The sequence below is a fragment of the Balearica regulorum genome, chromosome 5 (genome assembly GCF_011004875.1).
Source record: "Balearica regulorum gibbericeps isolate bBalReg1 chromosome 5, bBalReg1.pri, whole genome shotgun sequence".
NCBI classification, from domain to species: Eukaryota; Metazoa; Chordata; class Aves; order Gruiformes; family Gruidae; genus Balearica; species Balearica regulorum.
The window spans coordinates 63,686,058-63,708,006 of NC_046188.1; the positions used below are offsets into that span (position 1 = coordinate 63,686,058).

A 21,949-nucleotide genomic window follows, 5' to 3' on the forward strand; every position below is an offset into this window, starting at 1 on the left:
GCGTGACTACAGTTGGGGAAATATGCCACCAATATTTATTTACCTGAATCTTTAAGCAGTCTTTGATGGTGATTGTCCCCTTGAATTTCCTCAAAAAGCTGAGCCAGGGTTTTCAAATACCCTTTTTTCTTTGACTTGATTATTTTTAAGAACTGCCATGATTTTTTATGCTGCAGAAACACAGTTAACTGGGTACAGCTGAGAACAGAACTGTATCCAGTTAGCTTATGTCTGGCTCTGAGGTCCTTTCCTACTTAGGCATGGTATGTTCCCTTGGGGACAAATTCTCCTTTTCACAGTGGCTGTACATGTGTAACTGAAAGCAGAGTTTTTCCATTTGTGTCAGGTTTATTCAGATTTTGTAAACACTAGCTTCAGCAGTTACTCTAGTTGCTTTGAACTAAACTGTTATGCATTTGCTTTTGAAAAAGACTACACTGTGCAGAAAATGCTAACAAATTTTTATTCTGACTGATTGTTGTCAATGTTGGTAGCCAGCTATCTATAAATATTTTTTGTTTTGAAAGCAACTTCAGCCCAGTATTAAATCACATCATAACTGATTCTACCCACTGAATGTTACTTATTATTGTCTACCAGTTCCAAGAACTGCTTTTCTTGGGTTGTCTGTGGTACTGGTGCAGCTTATAATGGGGAACTGTAACATGGTTAAAAAAATTGGTTGGCTTTTTTGTTGTAGTAGTTATTAATTTCCATTCATAGTGGGTCTGTGCCAGTTTGTTAGAATGAGTGAGAACATGCTGTTCTCATATTTCTGTATGTTATACAGAGATCTCTAAAGGATAGATGCTTGGCTCTGTGCCGGCGTACTGTGTAGTTTACCACGCTGAGATTTTGCAGTGGTGGTGTCACAGTTCTCATACCTGCTGTGGATCTCACTGTTCTCAGTCGATCTTTATGGGGAGAATTACAACGCTCATGTACTTCAAAGCGTTATTCTGACAAGCTAGAATGTTGTGCTAGGTAGTGTAGCTTTTCATTTTATTAAGCAAAATAAATAGATATGTAGAAGTGCCCTTTTAATAAAGGATCATGGTCCTGAACTTTCAGCTGGCATAAATTGGCAGTACTCCATAATTGAGTAGAGATAAATGAACTCTTACCAACCTATCTGGGGTAAGAATCAAGCAAAGACTGAGCTTTTAATCATAAGCTAAAGATAAATGAATCTGAAAGCCCTGATTTTTAATGTCAGCGTCTTTGGAAGGGACTAATTTAATGGCTCGTTAAATAAAGACTCAGTTTCTGGTTATTCAGAATTAAATGTATAAAAATACTGCTTTCAGTTTCCTTGCAGATGCGATACATCAGTCTCAGATCGCACCTCTTTTATGACACCCCACACGCTGCCCATGATGATTTGGACTCTCTTTTAAGATGCCAAGAGATACATTTTAAAGGCATCACAAGATTTCCCGTTCCTCTGAGGCATGCGTTTTACATTCAGCCTTTTGCTACGAGCACTAGCTGAGCGATGTCACCCTGACAAACATTTCAGCTGAAGCCATTCAATAACGATGCCTTCTGGAGCAATGTCACTTAGGCACGTACGCCTCCTTCACCTGCAGGACGAGGATGCAGCGTCTGCAGTTCTCCCTGGCCAGGCAGCTCTCTCGAGTGTCTGTAGAGTTTACAGTCAGAAGACTGGGGGACTGCCAGTGTGTTTTCCCATTCAGTGGGGGGGAAAGGGAGAAGTAGCGAGAGTTGTAAAGGGAAGTTCTTTGCACAAAGAAAGCATTAAGCCACTGGGAGTCTGCTGACTTGATTATTTTTTCTTCCCCAATAAGGTTTCCTGCTTTCAAATATTTTCATGCTGATATCAGACTCATTTTCCTCATGCCGTTGGTTGCTGATAGTGATTTCCTGACACGAGTGCTTTGGAAGGTTTGGCAATGCTGGGTTGTGATGCCTACAGTAGCAGCAGTTTCAGCACTGTTGAAGTCTCTTTGCTTTACTAAAGCTACTCCAGCATGAGGTACTGTACTGTTCTGTCCTGCCTCCGATGCTGTGGTTATGTGAAACTTTTAGATGCTTAATTTTTATTCAGGTGATATGCTTATGTAAAAGCTTATACGGTCTTGTAAACCTAATAAATCCGTGTAAATACTGCATCTGGCTAAGAAGAAGTTGTGATTCTATGAGAGGGCTGACATAACAGTATTATTTCACAATATGCATTCTAGCAGTATGTGCAGTAAAAACAAATAAAAACCCCCTTAAGCAGCAGCAGTTTTTTCAGTCTAGCAGAGAAACATGATCATTAATGCTTATTTTCCTTTTTTTTTTTTCTCATAGGAGGTGCAATAATTGTTCCATGAGAATTGGATGGTGGAGGGGAATTTCTTGCTATTTATTTTCATAATGTTCCTCTGTAGCACCAGTAGATGATAGGTAGTACCTCCAATGCAAGTCAATAATTTTTCAGCTATGTTTTGTTATCTTATTATTCAATTCAGGCTTAAGTGAGCCTGTTTTACTTCATAATAATGGGATAAGCTAAGAGTGTATATTTGCTATGTTAAAATAGCTCATCAGACAGGCTCAAACATGTAAACTACTGTATTCTGATTTTGCTATGTTGTGTGCTTATTCCCTAACTGTGAACTGCATTAGTACACATCAGGAGCAATTCTATTAAAGTCAGTGGAGTTGTACATCTGATTAAATGTGTAATGCTAAGTGTGAAGCGAGAATAAGTTCTATTCGAACTGTGAATAAGTGATTTTGTAAGATGGGGAAATATTTTCCAAGTAAGCCTTCTTGAATTGGGTCATGTGTGAAAGAAATATAAACTAACATGTAATGTGCTGTTGGTTCTTTCACAGCTGTCTGAAACTTAAATGTGCAGAGCTTGCAGCTAGCTGGAAATCTCAGGAATTAGGACAATGTTCTATGTTTGAAAAGCCATCTTTGGGAATTCTCCGTATCTGAGTGTCTTTAGCCCAGTGTCTTTAGTGTCTGAGAAGGTCCGAGAGCATAAAGTTAATGCCTGCATTGAGTACTGCACATATTTCGCAACTCCAGCTGTATCAACATCATTGATATAATCCCACATTTCCCCGTGGAACACTGTGTATATATACTCATGGTTTTGCTTCTTGCAGTGCCTATCAAAATTACTGTGTAGATAGTAATACTACTGTTATTAGGGAAGTTTCATGGAAATGCCACAAGTTGATGTAAGCATGGAGTAACCCCTTCACCCTGCAGATTGCTTTAATGAAGAGACATTCTCAGAGCTTAGCAGGGTGCAAGGGAGGAGCACTGTGCTGTGCTTATTCTGGGTGTTACGTGCACACTGCACGCAAAACTTTTAGAAAGGCTGCTTCAGGCTTTTCACGGGAAAAGGTCCTCCCTAGGTGGGTCTTTGAAATACCTTCCTGTGTGTGAAATCAGTGAGAGCACTGTACGGAGCCTGTGGGGGAATAAAAATCCCCTTCTTCCAATGCTGAGGAAGGTCTGAGACAAATTTTGCTGCAGGAAGCTGGCGTGCCACCTCTAAAAGTGGTTAGGTGTGTGAGTGAGCAGATCATCCTTTCCATGAAGGAGAGTGGAGGTGATTAGCATCATAGCATGGGATAGTAAAACAGACTGGTTTTTGTAATTCAAGCCATAAGTGGATAGGTCTTTAACGATTGTGGTGCAGCCTGAACAGAGCTGTGCAGCAAATTCAGGCCTGGCTGGTCATATAACGCTCAGCAAAATCTGGAAGGCAGGAAGCTGCTTTCAGGGTGTGAAACTAAACTAACATTCAAAAATAAATGTGACTGTGTTTTCAAGGTCAGCTTTTTTAAACTTCACAGCCTGGAATGCCAAGCTCTCAATACAAACTAAAAGGAAAAAAAATGGATGTTCAAGAACAAATGTAAGAGCCTCTTACATTAAAAGGAATATGTTTTAATAGGCAGCTATGCTTCCTCTTCCCACTAATTTACAAGTGTGGTATGTAAGCCTAATTCTAAACCGTGCTAGCATACAGCTCCTGTCCTAGCATTTTCATCTACAGTTTCTTTTTGGGGACAGTATTTTTTAACATATTAGCTATCTGTCTGGAATTGCTACAGTAAAATAAGCAAGCCGTGCACTACAATATATATTATAGTATGACTACCACAGCATAAAGCAGAATTGCCGTATCCAGCAAGTAAACTCTTCCACTATAAAGAAAATAGCTATGGTGGAAAAAGTACTTAAAAGCTGTGCTTTGCACTTTGACTCACCAGTTAGAAAGAAAAAAACCAGTGATGGTAGATAGAAAGAAGAAGAAATGCTGTATCTATGTACAACAAGAGGGATGGTAATCCCTCGTTTTATGTGTATTTGTCTTAGAGGAGATTAAGTTCTTCCTACCGAATCTTTGGCAATTTGCAGATAATTTTTATTCTGGCTAAAAGAAGGTGTACAGTTCTTCTTCAGGCAGCACTGACTGTGGCAGTGCAGCATGGTGCTTGTTACCTACTGGTGCTTGCTACGGAACAGCTTGAAACAGTGGCACTGGAAAGAGATTTGTCCTCAGTTGTCTTAAAGTGATGTAATCATCAAAGACAAATTAGGTCAGCGTGTTTAACTGCTTTAACAGTGAACAGTATGCCAAGAACTTTCAACAGTCCAGTTGTCCATGAGGAGTGCTATATTTTCTAGCAGCATAGATGACACATACACAATTAAGACCAGATTTTGCTTTTATTTACACTAGAGAATAGCTCAGTGGAATTTGCTTGAGCAACTCAGAACATACTCATATCTAAATGTGTACTAGATTGTATTTAGCTTTATGCAAATAGATACCGGAGGCGGATAACTGAAAGCTTTTGCCGTTCTGTCCCTGAGCCAGGTTCATGTACAGACTCTGTCCTTGTCATCAGGAGAGCAATGACTGCTCCAGGCTAGTGACTGCACAGCCTTACCCTTCTACGTAACACCCAGCATCATTAGACAGAATTTTGCGCGGAGGTTTTTATGCAGCACTGACCATGATGGCTTTTAAATCATTGGGTCTTAAACTATGGATTGCGGTTTTATATTTTTATCAATGAAACTTAATCAATAATACACTTCAGTGCCTTTTGCTTTTTAACTTAGATTGAACAATCTTTAGACTGAACTTTTTTTAAAATTTCATATTCGCACAATGCCTGCATGGAACTTCCTGATACTGCTTCCATACATAAGACTAATAATTAATTTAAGCTGCCCTGGCTAATTAAAAGAAAATGGAACAAAACTTTAATCAAATCAGTTCAGTTGGAGGCATAAATTAAGGAAGCCCATGGATTTCATTGAGTGAAAAATGTTCTTTTCTGTCTATAACTGCCACTTTCAGAAGCTTTCTGTTTCTCAGCAGCTCAGTGGTCTGGAATGACTTGGTGAAAGAAGCCAGCTCTAAAGATCAGGATTAAGTTAATCAAATGGTGGACTGAACATAATCCTGTACTCAAATTTAAACTCGATTGTGCCTTAGGGTTCTGTTTGCTTGAGGGATCTTATCAACTTTGGATCCCTTGGCAGGAAGGAAATAAATTCTGCAACTACTATTTCAGTGGACCAACATTAATTCAGTTTCCTGACCAGTGTTTTGTTGTTTTCATTAATAATTTTTCTAAATAAAATAATTCAGAGAATTTTTCTGTTAAAATCCTGGTAGTCATTAGTGTTAATAGTTTATTAACAGTGAAAATCTACATCACCTTTATTGTTGTGCCTGGTCATATGCATGAATATAATTCCTATACATTTCACTCACTGTATACTAGAAGAATAGAGGTAAACTTTCAAAGCTTCAGTGAATTAGTCTCCTTTACTGAATTTAGGATGACAGTTTTTATTGAATCCTGCTTATATGAATGAAAGGGATTTATGTAGCCTTGATATTTAGCCTTCCACTGAGATGAAAGTTTCATCACAAGACAAGTTGCCTGGGATCGTTTCAGAGCAGCTTGCCAGCAGATTCTTATTTGCTTCTTTTGCCATTTTGGGAGGCAATATCTTTCCAACACGCCCAGAACATTTAAGACATCTAGTTCTTTGCTTAAGTAAACAGCAGGTTAATTCATTACGAGAGAAAACATATCTCCTGGTAAAAGTTGAAGACTAAGGAGATCCAGGCTCTGCTTTGAAGGAATCTATCCACCTCTCAGACCACAAGCCTCACAGATGACTTTAAAGGGAGGAGTATTTTTGTTGTTATACTTGGTGTAATGACAAGGATGTCAGTATGTATTGGAAAGTTACCACTGCTGCCAAGAAGCTATAGTGAAGAACCTCGCTTAAATCTGAAAGGATTCTTTTTCTCATGCCTGGTTCAAAGGTTTACTTTTTTCTTAATTGTATCTTCGTATTTTAGTTTTAATAAATGGTGATAATTTCTTCAGGCTATATTGCAAAATCCTAAACAAATATCAAAGTTTTAACACAGCTTTGGAAATAAAATCAATGCAAGGGAAAGGTAACAATATCTGAGCTTTAGGCATTTCCTTTAGGCTGCTAAGTTTTTCTTGAAAATTTACTTTCTATTCCCTTGAACAAAAAATTGTTTATTCATTTGTTTTATTGAAAATCATCTATGCATCCATACGGTTTTAATTATGAGGTTTTGACTAGAGTATTACTCAAGAGAAGAATTATTTACTATCAGTTTTATCTGAACTAAAGAACTAAAATTCTTTAACATATTTCTATCAAAATTTTTATAGGGTTGTTCCTGGAGTTGTTCTGCATGAGGATGGAGAAAAGGAAAGTTTGTTATACCATAAGCCCACCAGTGATTTTGTGTAACCAGAGTTTTGTAGTTATGAGAGGGAGGATGATCTGGTAGCTCTGTGTGATTTTGCACCTTGGGCAGAGTCTTTAACCACGATGTATGCCGGCTGACCCTCTGTGAAGTGGGGTGGCTACAATGCAGATGATGAGAATGGTAAGGATGGGGCTATCGAAGTTACTGAGATACAGGGTCAGGATGTCTATGCAGACATAGGTGTCTGTTCAGAAAAGATGCTCAGTGTTGGGTTTTTTTTTTTTTTAATACTGATATTTGCAAAGGTGGGTGTTTTAATATAGTCAAAGACAATTTAAGGCTATTTGTGATGAAATTAATTATCCTTGCTTCACAGGTTAATGTCTTAGCTCCTCAGGTTAAGATTCTTCTCTTAGTTTCATCAGTGCAGTCCTACTAACTGAGGCAGGACTTCTACAAAATAGAACAATGCTGATAACCCACATAGAGATATTTAACAAAAATTGTCCTAGCTAGCAGCTGAGAATCTTGAAACAGAAAGAAGACAGAAAGCAAGACTGACCAAAATGCACACTTTGGTTACGTGTACACACGTCTTCACATGCATAAAGAGCAGTAAGATGGGGAAGAAAGGAAAGTAATGGAATAATTCAGCTGGTCAGTGCAATTACGCAAATGTACATGTGCACACAAAACACGTTGTAGTAGTAACACGTGGATCCTTTAATAACGCTGCTCTTGTTATGTCTGGCTCACACAATTCCTATGGCTCTCTGCTAGACTGCTGGTTTCTCTTCTACTGTCATCCAACTGTTGCTTTACGCTGACTTTTGTAGCCTATACTCCCCTTATAGACTGCATTTCCCATCACTGCCATGCGAGTACAGAGGAATGTTAGCCACCCTCTCTCTTTCAGTTCTCAGACCATTGCTGAGGGGTAGCACCATAGAGTCACAGCTCCTGCAAAAGCCAGCGGGTGAAGGAGAAGTCAAATTCAGAGGTGACAGTTCTTCTAAGCTTGTGTTTCTGTTCGTGATGTCAATACTTTGATCCTAATTTTATTCAAATTATAATTTAGTGAATGTTTGTGATGTCAGTCCTTTGATCCTAATTTTATTCGAATTACAATTTAGTGAATGACCTTTAGAGTTGCTGAAGACAGTAAGAACTGTGGGGAGCCCTCAATCCAGGCCCTTGAACTCCATCGCTTTCTCAGTCTCCGTGCAGCCTGCTCTGAATGAAGCCTTTGCTCCAGTCCTAAAACTCTCTGCAGAGAGTGCTTTTTATGAAATGTCCCTTAAACCATATGAAATGCAGACCTGTTCCTTCCAACATTTAGTTCTGTGTAATATGAAGATAATATCACCCTTGGCATGTTCAGTGCTACAATTCCTTCAGTAGGTAATGTTAAAAGGTAATTACCTTCCTGTTCTTTTTTTTCCTGTTTCATATTTCCTGTTTGTATGTTCTCTTTTGCCTCAGTAGGAAGGTAAATATATATATATGTTTAATTTTTTTTTTTTAATTTGTCTGCCACTGATTATTAGACCTGCTGCAGAAAACTATTTAAACTGAAAATGTTAATGATTTGCAATGGGCATATGCTTCATAAGGTGAAGTCTGTGGAATATTCTTAATTGAATAACTAGTTTTAATTATTTCTAGTTCTAGTGGAAGCAATGTTTTTCATTGAATAATTTGTCATATACTTGAGGAAATATTAATTTATGTGCTACCATTGCTGTGAATGTGCTGCTTCTACTGTTATTCCGTAATGTTACTGGGTTCTTCATGTAAGCGTGTACCAGTATGAACATTATGTTTCACAATTTCAGTGTTTTTTCTGCTCAAGTAAAGGATAGCAGTGCTACATTCCAGATAAATTCTGTTATTTGCTTGCCTGTGGATTAGCGGTCCTTCATTTTCATTTTCTGTGGCCTGTCATCGCTGAGCCATGTCTGTTTAGGTCGCAGTAATACATTGGCACTTTCTAATACTTCTAACGTTAAAATATTCCTTTAAGTCATGAGTGATTAACCCACAGATTATGTGCAGGTGAGGAACTCTGCCACATAAAATTTTGCTCAATCATCACGACTGTCCAAGCGTGCTGTGTTATAGAATCTGAATTGTTGGTTGTAAGCGTTTGGTACCATTGCCTAATCTTCTTAGTTTATAGTGACTTGGCGGTTTTTTATTTAATAGAAAATGAATTAATAGAATCTAGATGCTGAAATCATGAAAACTTCTCTGCTAGCACTATGTGAAGCTTCCTGATGGGTGCAATATTAAAGAAGGAAAATATCTATTGTCTAAGATTAAGAAAAAAGTATTCTCAGATCCATGCATGTATGCAAAAGGTAGGAATATAGGAACAAATTTTGGTTTTCACAGCGCTGGCAGACTGTAACATGTGGATCCACACTTATATCAGCCTTACTGTGGCCATACAGTAATTCCCTCAAAAGCTGAATATGTAAATAGGCTTGGCTTTCTCAGTGTATCAATTGTTTTGCATAATATAGGATTGTTTTGTTCTCAAGTATGTATTCTCCCTATTCTTTGCACTTAGCTCCATTTGTTCTAGATACGCAACTGATTTATGTTAATTTACTACTGTCCTTTCTTGTTTTCTTAGAGTTTTAATATTTTTAGATAGACTTCTGGTAGATTGTTTCTTTTCACAGCAGTAGTCAATGGAATTTCTCTGGATTACAGAAATCAGGATTCAACCTACAGCATTCCCTGTGACGTGCTTCACGATTACATTTTTCAGAAAATAATTGACAGTATTCTGCAATGTCAGAGACAACAGAAGCGCACTCCTTCTACTCTTATCTAGAGGGTCTGGGGTACATATTTCATGGATCTTCAAGGATCCTGACTTACAGAGAAACATGTTTTTTCCATATTCATTCCCAGCAAATGTATAGGTTTCTATTTTAGTCATGCTAGTTCTGCTTTGATGCTGCAAGGGGGAATTACACAACGCGTTCTTCTGTGCTGATTGTTATCCTTGTTTAGTGTCTTATGTTTACATATCATCCGGTCTTTGGTCCTGGATATTATTCTTGGTTGTGCTTATGCAGTATTACTGGAGACAGTGGCATTTTGAAGGTGTGACTGAGTTAAGGCTCTGGTCAGACAAGCAAAACCCCTTGACATTTTTCCCTCTGCATTCCTGAGCAGAAACAATTAGGCAGTACAAGCTAACAGACTGCCTTTCTTTGCCCTCAAATTTCAGTCAGTTTTTCTTTGTAAGTTTTAGCTACCATGACTGAAAATGGGTATATAACTCTTTGTGGGGAAAAAATCCAAACCAAACAGGTTAGGGCTGTCTGTTACATTTTGTGAGACACCTTTGTACATTCAGCATAGCTGAAATCTAGCTTCTGAAAGTCCTGGGACTTCGTCAAGCCTTGAGGTTCTTATACTCACGGCAGCGGCCAAAATTCTGCCCTTTCCATCTGATTCCGGAGTTACTTGTGGGATCAAACTTGAGTAGCTGCAGACAAACGTTAAGTTCTTGGGTTTTATTGTTTATTTCAAATGTATATTCTCTGAAATTTTTTTCTTTTTTTGGTAAAAAAAAAAAGAATAAGCAAAATGTGTCAAAATACACATATTTATTTATTTATTTACTTGAAACTCAATCTTGGGAAAGGGCTCGTGTTCTAAAAAATAATTGAGAAGCAAATGCCTTGCAAAAAATGTCACCATAAAAAGGCATGTCACATCCTACATCTCTTTTTTTCATTTTTCTCTTGTTGTTGTTTTTCTTCTGCCAATCTTTCTACCTAAAATCAGGCAGTTCAACATTTCCTATCCCACTACCATTTTCTGGCACTTGATCCAGTTCTTAAATTTTTCTGATAATTGTCTCTCAGCCTTGCATAACATTTTACAGAATTAATTGCATTCTTAAGAATAACAGGCAATTTGACTCGCATAGCATCATGCTGTCACCACTTTGTGTTAATAATCTGCCACTTACCTTCCTGTTCCAGGAATACATATATTCTAGCCACCAAATATATCTGCCTTAGATTGTTACCAGCTCCTTTTCTTCATTTTTCTTTTGCTGTTTTTTCCCCCAGTACACCAGCCCTTTTTTTAACAACCTGATTTCATATATACTTAGAAAATTGCAGTAATGTTGATAATATGGGGATTTTTGTATTATTGATGGTTGCTATAGGCACCCAAGAGCAAGTTCTCGAGCTGCTCTCATACTGGTGTCTGTAAAATCCTACAGCTATTTAGCACAACCCGGCTTGATATGCTCTACAGTATTTTCTTCTGAATGGATGAATAATTTATATGACTATGAAATCTTTTTAGTGGTTTTGTACCCTTAGGAGAGCAGCTGAATATTTACAATGTTATTTTGAATGTTATGGTAATTTTCTATAGTACAGGAATGTTTTGGAAAATGTACCAAACCAAACAAAAAGAGCATCTCCTAGATTATTATGTGAAAGGTTTTATTTTGCAGAGAAGAAAGGCTTTCCATGTGATACCGTCATGGTGAAATGTAGGTTGCCTAATTGGAAGCTAGGGAAAATTCTTATTGTGCAAGAGTAATAGTGAGGAGGGATAAGAATGGAAGGAAGCAGACCTAGGTCTGTCTATTTTGATTGATGTGTTAGTGTCTTTCTTTTTTAGTAGATACTAGCTGGGGTAGAAGACAAGAAGGCTTAAGGTGATGTGATATGTGTTAGGCAAATGGAGTGACAGCTCTGCAAGGGCGAGTCGGTCAAGTTTTGCAGATTCTGGAGCATGTTGGGGCTGTCTCTGAGATTTTTATGAAGCCTGAAGTGGATCACTGGGGGACATGTTGCATTCTGTAGGCTACTTAACTGCATTAGGGATGAGCTACTGTGGGATAGTCTACAGGAAACATACTGAGAAGATTAATTCTCAGTCTCTTTCAGTCTTTTTTGGATGGTGGAAGATTACCTCTGTAAACATTACAGGACACAGATTCAATCCTGAAATGACAGAAATCTCCATTATGTCACCAGAGGCTGCAATAAGAATCTACAAAATCTGCTTGTCGCATAATTTGTGACAATGCAAAAAAGTAAATTGTTCAGCTATTAAGTTACAATACAACTATTTTACTAAAAAGTGACGTTACATACCACATTTGTCAAATATTTCAAAACTTTCTCTGAAAAGTCAGATCAGACAAAATATTTTAGTGCCATGGAAATGTCATAAGACAAGCACAACAAAGATATAGATACTTAGAAAAACTATGCACCAAACAACCAATATGGTCTTCTGTTCCATGATTTCTGAACGCCGGAAGAAGCAGATGCATAGCTGGCTTTAGTGATGACTTGGCCTCTTACCGTGATCTTGGAGCCAGATATAAGTTCTATGTAGGGTGCTCTTTATGTGTCTTTCAGTGCTGTGTCTTTTCCAGGAGACAATGTTATACTGAAGTTGTGTGTCCTGGTTCCATTGTAAGGTGTCCCAAGGGATCGGGTAGTAATTTTTGCTCTTAGGAAGGATTCTGAGCTTTATCTGATGGTCTGTACCAGTAGAAAAGGAAACATTCAGGTTTTGGTTTTGCTGTTCATGAGGAAACATTCAGGTTTCATTTTTGCTCTTCGGTAAATGCAGAATGCTTTTACTTTTGTTCCTACTTGGGTAGAAGGTGAGTCGAGCTAGTATCTGGAGAAGTGTCTGATGGAGGAAAAGAGTTCGTGCTACAGTGAAACCTGTGACTGTTGCATGAGTGCAATAAATGACGAGAAAGAATCTGTAGTGTAAAGGGAGATCTTTAGAATCACTAAAGCATTAAGTCTGTAACACATCTGCTACAGAGTTTCCTATAGGTAAAACAGATGGTTATGCTTAACACGACTACCATGGAAATAGAATGGCTTAACTAACATTTATTGATGCCAATATCCTACTTAATATAAAATTTGAGCATTTCAACTGAACCACAAAAACCTCCTCTTGGATCTTGAGATTTACCCTTCAAACCATCCTGCCACTAAGTGCCTACATTGCATAGAGAAACAACTGTTGCTATACAACATACTTCTATGCACACCTACAATCGCCTTGTGATGACAATGAAATGGTAATGTATTATTATACTTGTACAGATCATGTGTGATTTTTTGGAGCAGATAATGACACATACTCCTACTGTTTCAAATTATGAGGAGGAGTCAACATGGAGAGGTATCTGAAAGTAAACCTTGTGTTTGCTCCCCTTGCAAAGTGAGTCTACAGAAAATCTGCTACAATAATGATTTTGAAATACTGGCTTTCATAAGCGGTAATTTTTACAGATTTTACATCAGTAATGAAACACTGCACTAGCTTCTTATTCACTTTCATGTGCAATATGTAGATATATTCAAAGCCTTACACGATTTAGCCCAGAAGGTCTTGCATTTTTTTTCACCTCCTATCCTATTATGATAGTTAAGATACCATGACAGGCTTTGGAGTAGAAAACTAAGGAGGAAGACCATGCTGATATATTTGGTTTTCTTTTTGCTTCAGCAGAAGGCAGAATTGTAGATGCCACAGATGCTAACACAGCTAGTGCCATTATACATTATTCTTTTTTCAAGTTTATGTGTAATCATTCAAGGACATTTTACAGATTATACATAATACAATGTTATGTAGCAGCATACCGTGTAGAAATATATGTGCTATGTGCCATTAAATCTCTTCATTATATTTTGTCCTCCATAGGAGACATCATTGCGCTAAGGTTACCTCAAAACCAGATGATAACAATACCTATAGTACCGAATGTAGGAGAAACTACATACAGTATTGGGAGGCTGACTCATGAGCAAAGCACAGTAACATTTATGGGTTCATTGATGTCTGAAATTCCTTTTCAGGAGAGAATTGTGTACTGATGATAAATTCCAAACAGACATACAGGAGAGATGGCCCCTGCCCATGCAGCAAGTCCTGTACAGTAAGCAGCTGCTCAGGTATCTTCACCTTGCTCTCCCCTTATCTCAGAAAGAAGCATCTCATTATATGTATACTGAAACATGCTAGCTTGTATTTGAGCTTGAAGCATATTTTATTGGAAAAAACCACCTATGTAAGTTTAAAGACTGCAACGACTGAGAATCTGTCAGAGCTCTTGACAAATCCTAGTGGTTAGTTAGAGTTTCTGTTACAAATGGACACCTTACCGAATTCCTCCAGGATCAGTATTGATATCGACCTTTTCCACTTGCCTGGAAATGCACTATATCACGTGGATGACACAAAGGATAATATTGGTTAAAAAATAATATTATTGCTATGTGGCTCACTGTGCAGTGCTTTATAGGCATGTTTTAAGCTCTACCTTATTGCCACCATTTTTAAAGCAAAGCAATATCTTGTTAAGCTTTGAATCTTAAAAGATTTTCTTTGAATTCTGTAAAAGTCTTTGAGGTAATCCTCTTCAGTCTATATATTCTTTGACTCATTGACTGTTTCAGAGTAACTTACCACTGTAAAACTGCTCACAATTATGCCATCTCTCATACTGGTATAGAACTTACCTAAAATATCTGAAAGTCGTCTCTAGTAACACTCTGTAGTACATGGAATAGTATACATGTAAAATCTAAGTTTTTATTATTCCCTACTTAATTTTACTTTTCTATACTGTGATAAATTCTATTATTTTCTATTTTTGCAATAATATGTATAAAAAAATTTTAAAAGCCCCCAAGTGTGTAATTAAACTAAATATTAATAAATAAGTACATAGCTCCATAGCTGTATTGATACAAATGAATAAGTAGTATTTTTTGTTACTTTTTATTGAAGTTAATGGACCAAAACTGAAGTTGTTGATGTCATTAGACTGTTACCTTTACTTTTATAGGACCTGGCTCAAGACCTGTATTTTTTGATTCAACTTGCTCTTTATTTTCCTTTGGAAGACAGTCATGTTTTAGTGATGGTGCTAGCAGAGGTGTAATAATAACAACTGTGCTTGTTGAAACATTTTTTCAGCTTCCAGCATTTAGTCTGCTGTCATGTTTTGCAATGAATAAAGAGTGAATTACAAACTGTCTTACAGCTCTGTACTTAGAACATGTTCCAGTTGTTGTTTCCAGGTAATTTGTTGAGCTCATGCTTAAATACAAGTGATTTCTGGCAAGATCCTCAGCTCATAGCTTACTTAATTATTCATCCCTATGTTTACTGAACCATTTATTTTAAAGCTTCCCCAGTTCCAAAGAAGTTACAATAGCCTTGTTAACTCTGATCATCTTTGTCAACTTCAATTACTACATGATCCAACATCTAAATCTCTAATGTTTATCTTTTCTTCTAGGTTTACATGCTATCATTATCATCATCATCATTATCTTCTCCTAAATTCTTAATGCACAGTTTCAGACTGTGATAATTCACAGCATTCCTCTGCAGTTCATAAATGCAGTTCATGAGTGGCTGAAATGTACTTGATCGTACATTAAAAAGGCTTTGGCAGCAGTGAATACGTCACATTTTCCACTTTTTCATGGTTTTGTCCTTCAAAGAGTTTAAAATAATATATAAGGGTTTTGAAAGTAGCTCTGTGTACAGTATTTATAATGAAGAGACATTTGACAGTCAAATATTGATTTACTCTGGAATTTTCAGACTGACCAAGCGATGGATGGAGGGATAGGTGGATACATACAGGAAATGCATGAGCTCCTGCTATAGGTTGATTTATTACACTTGTGACATGAAGATACAGTTAAATCGCTGAAAATTGTTTGTGTTACTAGAAGTTTAGATTCCTGTAGAAATTGTCCTATAGGCAGAATGAAAAAAATTGTAACAACAAGAGTGATAGCTAACAGAATTCATAGAGGAAGGCTCTTTGTAGGATAAATGGAAAAACAGATTTCTTTGCCTTTGGGACTGCAGAAATTCTGAAGCATATAGAAGAAAATTGCTTGTAAAAGATGCCTGTTATATGCCACTCTCAATCTTGCAAAACTCTTAGAGGACTTACTTGCAAGAACACCGTATGCTGAAAAGTGGACGGGATTTTATAGAACAGGTTGAAGTGTGAATAGATTTTCTATGGTTTGTGCAGAAAGTTTATACCAAGCTTCGTATGGAGAACAGAGTATATATAAAAAGCTCTCTTAAGTTAATTTTGTCATGGCTGATATATCAGGGATTTCAAAACCTGAATGTCTGAAGGATTAAGTGTTTACAACAGAGTACTGCAACAACTGGTTAGTACAGAAGATGCAAATATTCATATTTTCTATTTTTAAAATCAAACCTTTGCACTAAAATCCGGTAAGAGAAAGATTTTGTAAATAAAATGAATGATAAAAGATATGAAACACACTCAGAAATTTGGATTGTGCATGAATTGCAACAGTAATAATACATGTTAGCAATAACAATTCTACATCCACATAGGACTTTTGCATGCATTGAAATCCCATACATTCTCTGCTGTGAAGGTCTTAAAAATCTAAGTAAAACCAGATGAAGTATGGCAATCTGTAAAAATTAGGTAAAGTTTTCTAAGTTATAGAAAAGAGAGGCGGGGTGTTTCAAGTGCAAGAAAAGTTGAAAAATGAGAGAGGAGACTTCTGGACAGGGAAGGACAGACACAGGAGACTGAAAGAAAGGTTCAAACCTGAAATGAGAAAGGAAACAGACTTCAAAAAGGCTGGAGCAGATAGGCTGGATTTCCTCCGTTGTGGAACATGAAGCTATGAAAGAGACTTAAGAGACATATTGGCATAATTTGCGTAGAAACGATGTTCAGGCCAGCTGCAGATAGTGAGAGATTCTAGATACGGACAAATGCAAATATAAAAGCAGTGTGGCTAATTGAGTTTCTTTCAAATGCTTGACCCTGTTATATATGCCTCTTCCTTTAAGAGAACACTATCGTTCTGTCCTAGATTCACACTATAAACATCCATGTAATAGTTAATAAAGCTGTTCCTTTCATTTAATTTTAGTATAGCTGGTTCTTCAAATGGTGACTAAATAAAACTGTTGCACTATGAACATGCCAAATGAAGGTTTGGTTTCTCTTTGGAGAAATAAAATTAAACAGCAGTTCTCAGCTCTGAAGCTTTTGTATGTGGGTGGAGGGTAGGCTTTGCTTTAGGTCAGGATTATGAATATCTTTTTTTTTTTAATACTTTTCGGTATTTTGTAGACTTATAATTCATTCATTTGGGTTTAAGTATAGCAAAGGATTATGTCTTCTGGGTTTTATGTGGAGCTGATACAAGCTGAGAAAACGGAAGATTGACAGCTATGACCCAAAAGTAACACACTTTTCCCCTCCAACCACCTCATACTACTTTTATCTTACAATTGAGCTAGTAAATTTTGGCTTGTTTATCCAAAAATGCCCTTTAAAGTCTATTAAAACTCCTGCTTGTTCTTTTTCTTTTAGGTGTTGTGTTTTCTGATGCAAAATAATTCTCTGAATTATTTTCAATTCGTGGTTCACTTGCGGACTTCTTGTCAATTAGTAGGGAAGTTGGATTTTTTTTTTCCTAATTTTTTTTTTATGAAGACAAGGTAGCTAGTTTGTGTCAGAAGAGACACACTTTTAATAGCAACATTGGTTTTCATGGTTTCCTTTAACATTTCCACAATAATTAGCTCTTCTGTTAGGAACTGAGAGGGTCAGAAATTGAAGGTACAGCTCAGTGAATGTGACCTTGGATGATGCTTCACAAAAAAGATAATGGCTGAGTGGTTCTGTGTCCTATCTTCTGAGTTATGATGTGGATACCACACCAGGCAATGTTGGTGGTCACTGGTGGTGCTAGTAAGCTTCCCTTCCTTGCTCTGTAGGAGTTCATTTTGGGCAAACTGTCTAATATCTGGGAGCTAAGTTCCTAAAAATAAAAAATAATTAACAACCCTCACCCCCTTGGGGCTCTGGGATTAAGGTCCTTGGGCAAAATTTAGTCATACATTACGTTTATTTTTTGTGAAATCCTGTACCATGACTCAGTCAATCATTACCACAGTCTTAGTTTATGTTTAGTGATGTTGACATCTTTTATACTACTGATTTTCTTTGTTGGTTTATGAGATTCTAAAGTGTTGGTTTTGCTTTTGCAACACTGTTTTAAAAAACCTTTGTCTTAATCCTTAAAACTTTCCCCCTGCACAAAAGGAATCACAGTTTAGACAAGTTGGAGTTTTTGGAGAGGAAAGAGAACATAAGAAACTAAAGCCACATCACTGAGATAAAGAATAAAATCCTGTATAGGAACAAAAGCATGCTTTTAATTGCATATTTAATGTTGAAATATACCTACAAGAGATTTAGAGAGGCTGAGACTCCACATACCTGTCAAGCTTCCTTACAAGTATAAGCTGAATTTAGCATCTGCAACCATCACTTTTAGATTCTGTGGACAGGTGAAAGACAATAATCCTTTTTCCACCCCATTTTTTGCCCATGTATTCTAAATTCAGAGTAAGCTGCAATATATTTGCTACATAGAACCAGGGAAGGTGCTGATGAAAATATCAAACAGTACTGGACACAAGACAGACTCATGTAAGACTCCAGTCCAAAGGCTTTTCTTTCTGATAGAGAGCCAGAGGTAACTACTCTCTGAGAGGGCTTTTACACCTGTACAGAGGTGCATTGTTTCCTTTTTTTTTTTTTTTTTTTTCCCCCTTCCAGTTCCTTTTGAGTAGTTTATTTGGTAACTTGTGGTATTTTTACAGCAACTGAACTGTCAGTGGCTGACTGATAACCCCTAAATTTCTTCTACACCAACTTCCTCCTCATTTTAAAATATACAATACATTGCTTTTTCCAAGTCTGATGTTCTCAGGCAATCTACCTAAACTGTTGAACAGCCATATTTTTCAGCTGGAAAATCCTTTTCCATAAAAGTACATTTGTTTATCATCTCTTGACTAGACTGCTAGAGCACTTTAAATGTGGGTGCCGCACAGGCTTAGGTAGCTTGGTAGAATGTGTGGCAAGAGCCTTTCTTCATCAAAGTAATGTTTCTTTTTACACTAGAAACAAAGCTTTCAGTGAGAAAAAAAAGACTTGGAACAATTTTTTTGCAAGCAGGCCTGCAAACCTACCTAACCATAAATCTTACCATAGATAGATGACATCGTTGGCAGTGAAGCTTTTTTAACAGTCTCATTAGGATTCTATATCTGAGTCTAATTCCCAGAAAGAACTACTGCCTCTCTTTCTTGGAGAGTGTCCAACTTTAAATCTGTGCTTCAAGTCTTTGGGATCTTCTGTCTGAAGGCTCTTTACACAAACCCAGTTTTATAGGTTGACTACAAATGAGAGTTCTGAGTTTGTTCCTTAACAATTCTGTGTATGGAGATGCCTGTCTTGAAGCAGTCATTTTCTTCCTGCCTGCTTCTCCAGACAGAACCTCACTGAATTTATTCAGACATTCATCTTCCCTGTAGCAGGTCAACATGAAGTATTAATACATTATTACCAGGCAGCTTCATATGCCTACACATTCTTTCTCTTGTTGTGATGGATTTGAAGAGAAGAATGGAAAAACTGCGTGATGTTCTCAAGGTCATAATGTAGGCTTGCAGCAGAGCAGGAGATAGAAACTGGGTGCTCTGGGTTGCAGATAGTATGATCTGACCATATTTCTTAGCAAACATACTTGCAGAAACTTAACTAAATGCAAACCAAGGTAAGATGTAATCCTGATTCAAATTTGTTTCAAATTGTTAATTTTTTTTTTTTTTTAAATATTCTATTATGGCTGACATTCAATATATCAAGTGACTGGATTTGTAGCTTCTGTTTTCCTCTGAGAATTTTTCAACTGGAATAAATATTTAGTGAGTTATTAAGGCTTATTCTTCTCTTATGTGTTTCTCAGTTAAATTTTACAACCACTGTTTTGAACGATACTGAAAAGGTAGAAAAAAGTTAAGCTGAAGAACAAGTTTACAAAATAAATTAATATACCACAATACTACAATTAACATTAATAAAATGCCAGATATAAGATGAAAGCAGCAAATGAGTTATGTTGTAATGCCAGTTTTAGAGTAAATACATGTTTAGTGATGAAATCAGAAATCTGGTCATGATAAAACTGAAAATAACTGTGAGACCAAATCTTCAGGATGGATAATGAGGTTCCATCATCGTTAACAGAGTGTAAAATCCTGCTGGGCAACTGTCATGTGACTTTGCTACTGAGTCCATTAGGAAAAAGACACACTTTTTATCTAGGGACTTAAGTAAAGATTTGGACTGAAAGTGCAAATGTGTTTGAAACGTGCTGAATTAGAATATGCCAAATACAGAATGTTGTATCTCAGATTATAATGTGGGCCATCCCTGTTCTCAGTATTGTAGATCATTTTGCTTTCTAGTCTGTCAGTATAAGATTTTTCAGAGAGAAAGAGGAAAGGCAGCTTAATTACATCTTTTTGGCCCAAGGAATCTGAATGACAATTAAACTGGCTTAAGTGAAAAGAGCAATATAGTCATGCCGTTATTCTGGTAGTTCTATTCCAGCTGAAATGACATCTTATTTTATGGGAAACCACCAGCAGAGTTCTTAAATAAATTACTGTTTCTAGAGAATGCAGTGCACAGCATTTCCCCATTATAGTTTTTCCCCTCCTGGAAAGGTTCTCTGTAATTCTAAAAAAAGACCATCATTCTTAAACTCTGGAAGATGGTACAAATAGTCTTCTGCAAAGATTTCTACTTTCTTCTACAAATCAACAGTATAAAATGCAGAGCAGTAGTTTGAACTGAAGCGCAGGGTGCTATCATTATAATTTTCTCGCAGAACACTGAAAAGCTTGATTTTTCTCTGTTGCATGTAGTCGTAGTAAAGTGACAAGAAGATCTCTTGTAGTACAGATAGCCTAGATTTGTCATAATTCCCAGTGTGTCTCCCTGGCACAGTGGCATATAGTTTATTCACTTTTCTTTGTGCAAAGGGAAAGTAAAAAGCACAACTAAAAGTAGGTAGCAGAAAAAAATATATGTATCAACCTCAGAATTTTTCTAAACTATAATTTTACAGCTGTATATGAAAAAGTAGAAGAAAAATGATGAAATAATTTAATTGAAAGGTACATTCATAGGGAAGTCATTAAGAGCTGAACTTTGAGGAACCAATTCTTGTGAGTCTTCAGGTGAGCAGATAGAAGAGGGAGAATCTTGTCCTAGATCTTGAACATGAAAATTACTTATGGTAACAGCAGTCACCTTTGGGAGAACATAGGACTTCCACCGCAAAGCACAGCAGAACCTGAAATAGAGATCCTGAAATATGCAAGGCTGTAACCATGTCCCCGTCCCACCCTGCCCTCTGCAGTACATGTAATCATTTATGTGATTGTAGTACATTATAGATTTGCACTCACATTGGGCTGCTACAAGAGGACTTTGTAGGGAAGAATCAGATAAAGCTTCTTTTCACAAAATACAGTCCCATTCTATCTTCCATAGTGATGTCCCAAATTAACTGCCCATGTTTAAGCTGTACAAATACTCTTCCCCTCCCCTCGCTTCTTATTTTTTCTTATAGAGAAATCTCTCTATGCTGCACTATTCAGATTGTTTCCTCGTAACATTCTCTACTGTATTGCAACTGTCCTCAACTCTGACTTTTCCTAGCATTGTGTGATTGAAATGCTTAGGAACTCTGAATAATCACATTTCTCTCTCCTGATCCATGAACGCTTGGAGTTGCAAATACAGCCAACTCTCACGCATTCGCAGAAAGTGAAGTCATGTGTAAGAGAAGTCATGGAGACTTCTGCTAATAGTACAAAGAGTTTGTAAACAAACTTCCTGTTGCCTTTTTTCAGCGGTTGAGAAATGTAATGGTAAATCTAGCCCTAAATCACTGGAGGACTTTGTATCAGTACAGTATAAGAACGAGTTCAATGCTTGCACAACTGTGATGCTGCTTAGGTGACTGAGATGCTGGTTTCGGAGATGCATGTGGGAGTGACTAAGGAAGATGCTTCTGTAAGCAAGTGTCTTCCATTTCAAGTGAAAGAGTTTAGTGATGTCTTTTGTTAACATAAACCATTCTGATCTTAAAGCACGTTAGCACAGTTGGCTATATATTCTCATCATCATTTGATGGTAGGGGAAAGTGAAGCAGTAAATATTAAATGTATTCCCACCGCCCTGCAAATGTTGCCATTTAAAAATCTTTCCCTAAA

General features: G+C 37.1%; 1 long non-coding RNA gene across 8 annotated transcripts in view; it reads left to right on the plus strand.

Annotated features, from left to right (window-relative positions):
* The first annotated feature begins 776 nt into the window (after positions 1-776).
* LOC142602117 (uncharacterized) overlaps positions 777-21,949 on the plus strand; it is a 260,454-nt gene continuing 239,281 nt past the window's right edge. For 3 of the 8 annotated variants that reach the window (XR_012835821.1, XR_012835819.1, XR_012835820.1), the window contains exon 1: positions 794-1,996. This is a non-coding gene — a long non-coding RNA (uncharacterized LOC142602117). Of the gene's footprint in view, positions 1,997-21,949 lie in introns of all 8 variants that reach the window. The other 5 variants (XR_012835822.1, XR_012835825.1, XR_012835823.1 and 2 more) reach the window with 5 other exon arrangements.